We start from the raw sequence: 6,000 nt of genomic DNA on the forward strand, positions 1-6,000 counted from the left end.
CAGCAGAAATAATGTTAACAGAGGGAGACCCCTATCAGAGGGAAGGAAAGGTAGAGCCAAACTACTACTGGTCATTAGGTTTGCCACCGCTTATGCAGCTCAAAGAAGCAGCTGAAAAACATCTCCCCTCAAGTGCCGAAAAAATGAAGCCAACTGAGTATCACAGCACCCTGCGCTATAAATAAACCCCAGGCCCAGACCCTCTGTATGATAAACAGGTGCACAGCCTAAAAAACCCATATCTGACTTTGCAACATTTATATGTCACAAAAAGCGGAAATGCAGTATGCTCAGTGATCCAACCAGACCCAGTAAAAAAACTAAACAGGATCACAAAACCCTATGTGTCTGTTGCAAAAACAGCAGGTACACAATGGTATCAATTAGGTAACATCCTGCAAAAGGTAGAAAATGATAAATATACACCTACAGAGGAAGAGGGTTGGGCACAGGGTAAAAGAACAGGGTGCATGAGATACACACTTGGCTGGGTGATAAGAACTACACCCAACACTCATCTGTACGACAGCACACAAGAATGAGAAATGTTCTCGCTGGAGGAGGAACCAGCACTTGAAAACCTACCATTAACATTGTGGTCGGATGGACCAACTGATGTGGGATTAATAAAAAACGCAGACTCAGTAACAGTACAGACTGTTTCATCCCACAGGCCCATTAAACCACAATATCCTTTATCTAAGGAAGCGATGGAAGGGATTAAGCCAGTGATAAAAGATATGGAAAAAGCAGGAATTCTAATAAAAACTAATTCTGCTACCTGCAATACTCCAATCTTCCCAGTAAAGAAAGCTAATACTGGAAAGTATCGCTTGGTACATTATCTGCGAGCAATAAATGAAATCACTGAAATGATACCTCCAGTAGTAGCAAATCCTCACACTATACTGAATAAAGTCACCCCAAAAGAACAATGGTTCTCAGTGATAGATTTATCAAACGCCTTTTTCTCAGTGCCTTTACATCCTAACTCACATCTGTTTGGCTTCACCTTTGAGGGACAGAGATACACCTATACTAGGTTACCTCAGGGATTTCAGAACAGCCCCACTCTCTATGCTGAAGCCTTAAAGAAATCAATGATGTCCTGCCTCCTGCCAACAGGAGGACAGTTTCTACTTTATGTAGATGACATTTTAGTGACTGGCCACACAGAGGAAGGGTGTAAACAAAATACTATGGCTGTGTTACGTCACTTGGCTGAGCAAGGCCACAAAGTGTCTCTGAATAAACTCCAATTATGGAGACCTGAAGTAACATAAAAGATAAAATACAGTGGACACCAGAGGCAGAAAGAGCATTTACTAAACTAAAACTCATGCTCCAAACTAATGTTGTGCTTGCATTACCAGATTATGACAAACCATTCTACTTAAATGTAGACGGAACACAGGGACACATGAAAGCAGTACTGACACAATCATTTGGAGAAAAACAAAGGCCACTAGCTTTCTATTCGAGCAAACTCGATTCAGTGGCCTCAGGAATGCCCACCTGTGTACAAGCATGTGCAGCAGCTGCAGAGGCGGTGCAAAAATCTGCTGACATAGTTTTAGGACACACTCTGACTGTTAGAGTACCACATCTAGTAACTTCTATACTGCTACAAGCACATTTGCCTTTCTTAACACATGCTAGGCAACTCTCCTATGTTGGCATACTGCTTTCACAGTACCACATCAACATAGTGAGATGTGGACCTTTAAATCATAGCATATTGTTGCCAACACCCACGGAGGGAAAAGCACATTGCTGCATGGACAAATTAGAAGAGGAAACTAAACCACGTGCTGACATTTATAGTACACCACAAGAAGGTTTCACCACTTTGCAAAAATATGGGATACCAGAGGAATGGTTACCTCCTCTGGAAACTGAGGGGTCTGATAAAATGCTTTTGCCATTATGTAATCTGTAATTTCCACATAGTATGCTGATCACTGTGATTTTCAATGATTAAACTGTAGTAGAGACGAGCAAACAGATTGGCCGATCTGAGAAGGAAAACCTGTGTTATGAAAATGATTTTAACCTTTTATACATGATTGCATTTGAGCTTATTAAAGAGCTGTGGCTCCTGGTCAAGTGAAGGTCAGAAACTCTTGGCGGGCGTTATGATCAGCCAATACACGGTGAGGAGGACAGGAGCTCTGAAAGGAATTGCAACACACCTGCTTACATGACATACGCCTGGAGTTATTTTTATCTTTTATTACTTATATTCTTTAGAGCTAAGATTTAAGTTTGTATCATTTATCACTTATATCCTTTGAAGTAAGTTTTAAGTTTCATTTATGTTCATTTTAAGTAAGTTTCCTTCATGGTTTGAGTATCATCATTTGAGTGTGACATTTAGTCTAGAAGCCACACATAGTTCAGCTGTGTATGAGCGCAGGCCTTATGTCTGGCTAGGGCGAGAGGTGTGAGGTGAGCCAGGGTGCAGGAGAGGTCATGACACATACATAGCATACACACACACACACACACTCACGCACACACATACACACCATAGTAGATTCACTTTAGTAGGTAAAAAGTTAAGATGTGTTTTTGCTGCAAGTGCAGAATTGTGCCGGCGTACTGTCAGATGCTTAGAGGAAGCGCACCTGATGTTCTGGGAGATAAGGAGGCGTACATGGTGCGACACCGGGATGGAGATGAGACGTAATGTTCTTTAAACTATGTTAGAAAAAGTTCACAGAACATTTTGTGGTTTGGGTTGACGTAAGCTGTACTTTGTCTGTTCTTGCAAAAGAGGGGGCTTTGTTGTCTTACCCCTATAAAACCTTTGTCTAATTATTTTAAGTTCAGTTCAATCGCTGACCTTGCCCAGCGTTGAGCTCCACGCGTGTAAACAATAAATCTTCGCTTTGATCATACCTTCTGGACCAGTGTCATCATTTGATGTTGAGAACCTCCGTACTCTTTTCTCCAATTTTTGAACCATGACAAAACCCAGTTCAGCATGCAGATCTACTGAAGCAACTGTTAAAAACAGTACAACTGCCGCGACATTTAGCAATTTGCAAACGTGCAGCACATCAGAAGGATGACTCTGAAGTTACAAAGGGAAACAATTTTGCTGACAAAACTGCAAAAGCAGCAGCTATAGCAACCAGTCTTACTAACAACTCATGAAATTCACACTATTACAGTTGTCAATAGAATAGAATAGAATGTCAGTATTATCTTTTAATTATATAGGTTTACTTATGGTAGAATGCTGCATGTAATCATTTGTGTTTAGAAGTATGTAGTTGATAGTATCCTGAAAGAATGTCTCATCCTAGGAAGCTTGTGTGGTTCCAGAGTGTTCTGGTTTTCACACCCACATCCTGGGAGCATGGGAGAGGTCGTACCTTCTTTTATTGTTTTATGGTAGGATAAACGTATCTATGTCTGTTTTACTCTAAGTGCATTTTGTTTAGATGAACTGCTGGACTTCCAGGCCAGCAGGTTTAGGAAGTCATTTTATGGGTTCACATACACACACACACACACACACGCACACACGCACACACACACACACACTGACAACAACACCTACAGACACGTCTGTGACTGCGATGAACACCTGAGTGTAAGACGAGGACTGAATATGATACAGTAACAGTCACATATGAATGTGTGTAACAGAGCATGATTATGTATTATACATATATCAGAAATATGTGACATTTAACAGTCAAATCTATCTGAACATGAAACCAGTGTTAAACCATTTCAGTCTCAGTCAGTGTTACTGAAACGTCTCCAACAGCATCACTGACACAGACAGTTGGAGCAGTTACAGTCAAATCATTGATCAGTGTTTTTATAACATGAGCTGCTGTTGCTGCACTAGTGCTGCTGCTCTCTTTCTCTTATTGTAGGTCTTTAGCTAACAACATCAAATGTCTTCATGTGACTGTTGTCTAATGTTCACATGTAGATGACACCACCTGCACCACCCTGTTCCACAGCACAGCCCTCTCATGTAGGCTTGGCTGCAGCACATATTAGCAGCTGCAGTGACATCAGCTTTCTGTGCAGAACTAGACAGGAGATCCGCTCCATAGTGTCATCACATCTACAGACTGTTACATATTCTCACCTGGTAATAAGAAGCTGCTCACAGCTCCAAGATTAACAGACTGAAGGAAACACAAATGAAAGTTACAGGAAACTGAAATCTTGGAAACACAACATGAAACAGCTGGAAATATGTTCATGTTGCATAAAACATGTGTTGCATTACAGATATTTATATGATCCATATTTAAGGTGGATGGGCTCATCCACCCACTCTCACACCATCATATCTCCATCCTGGGTTAGTGTCTTGGTCTCAGGTCACAACATCAGCACAGTCTTGGCTTGGCTGAGGTAGCTGAGTGGTTCTTGTTGTCCCTGACAGCTGCAGGGACAGTGCCATCAGCCATGCAGCAGCACAATGACTGCTCACAGTCAGTGTGGTTCAGTCTACTGTAAACATTGTCCTAAAGTGGTGGCAAAGTGGCTGCAAGCTGGCTGCACATGCACTGTGTCCAGTACTCCCAGTACGTGCACCTGCAGATGATATCCACAAAGCTCTGAGTGTCACAGAGTGGGCCTGTGCTCAGGTCACTCTGCCCCATTGAATTCTACTTACAGAGTTTTACAAGTGTGAGTAAAGTTATATATACAAGTTGGTGGCTGATAAGTTCTTGTAGTGAAACCTGACCCCGTGGTTCTTATTGGTTAATAGTAGCTTAGAGCATCTGCACCAATCATAAAGCACCAAGTTTGGAGCTCGTGGGTCTCTGCAAGTAAGTCCCTGTAATGTTGGCCAAGCCTGATATACTAGAAACATCTGTCATTACCAGCAGATGAAGCTGCCCTTAAAGCAGGATCTCACTTTAAACCTGACAAAAGAATCTGCTATTAGCATACTATGGTTATATGTTTCTCTCTCCTGTCTCTCACCTGTCTGCCTGGGCGGAGCTCAGCTGGGCTCCGCCCTTGGCCCACGCACCTGCCGTGAATCTACCTGATGACCTGGACTCCTGGGCTATTTAAGCTGAGGCTCAGAAGGCTTCTTCGCTGGGTGGTGGACTTACTCTCGTCAGTACAGCCCCGATAAACCCCGTTTGTCGTATGATTACTCTGTTTATGCTCACCGCAGTTCTCTTGTGCTCAGGTTCTCGCACTCGTCCGTGACCCCGATCTGTTTCCCTGGTGGCGTGGAGTGGAGTGGAGTGAGTGTGCTGAAAACAAATATGAGAGGAGCGAGTGAGCGGAGCGAGTGTTGGACTTTGTCCTTTTCCCCTGGACCATTGCACATCCTGCCCTGTACACGTGGGGTTTGTAAATAAATGTACGACTGCTGTTCTAGTTCAGCTGCTCTGCGCCTGCTGACAGCTGCAGTTATTATATGACATTTTATTATTGTATTATCCATCCATTCACCTCTACTGTTCTTGCATTACATCACATAGTCAGCATAAATATGTTTTTAATGGATGATGAAAGTGGGATGAATTTAATGAGCCCTTGTTGAGAGAGGTGGGACAGAGAGAGACAGAAGTCCCCCCCTCACCTCTTATTGGCTCTGAGAGAAATAAAAAGGTTTTAACATTTAGGCTGTTGTGTTTACAATGATATGAAGTGCTGTTAGTAAATCATCTTCATTCTGAATCAGAAGTTTAATGAATATGTTGAATGATTGACATGATTTAAATGTGTAGATGTTGTGTGTGTAGACTCAGCTTTGAGAGATTAGTGTGTGTGTGGCTGCAGGAATGTTGGAAGATAAGAAATGTGCCAGAACTCCATCCTGATAAAAGACATTAAGAGTTAACAATAGAGTCATAATTCATATGTGATTGTGCTGATAGTTAATCCTGCTTAACTGACTGAAACTGTTTAGAATACAATCAGGTATAAGTTTAACCAAAGCAACGAATAAGAAAATCTGATAATAACTCTGTAGGCCCCACACTGAGAGTCTGTGTGGAAAGG

General features: G+C 42.2%; 1 long non-coding RNA gene across 1 annotated transcript; it reads left to right on the forward strand.

The window, feature by feature from the left end:
- Window positions 1–4,934: 4,934 nt before the first annotated feature.
- On the forward strand, window positions 4,935–5,688 carry LOC112844705 (uncharacterized). The gene is made up of 2 exons (XR_003217442.1): window positions 4,935–5,103; window positions 5,180–5,688. It is a non-coding gene; the product is annotated as an uncharacterized LOC112844705 (long non-coding RNA).
- Window positions 5,689–6,000: the final 312 nt, after the last annotated feature.

The sequence above is a fragment of the Oreochromis niloticus genome, unplaced genomic scaffold (genome assembly GCF_001858045.2).
Source record: "Oreochromis niloticus isolate F11D_XX unplaced genomic scaffold, O_niloticus_UMD_NMBU tig00000768_pilon, whole genome shotgun sequence".
NCBI lineage: Eukaryota > Metazoa > Chordata > Actinopteri > Cichliformes > Cichlidae > Oreochromis > Oreochromis niloticus.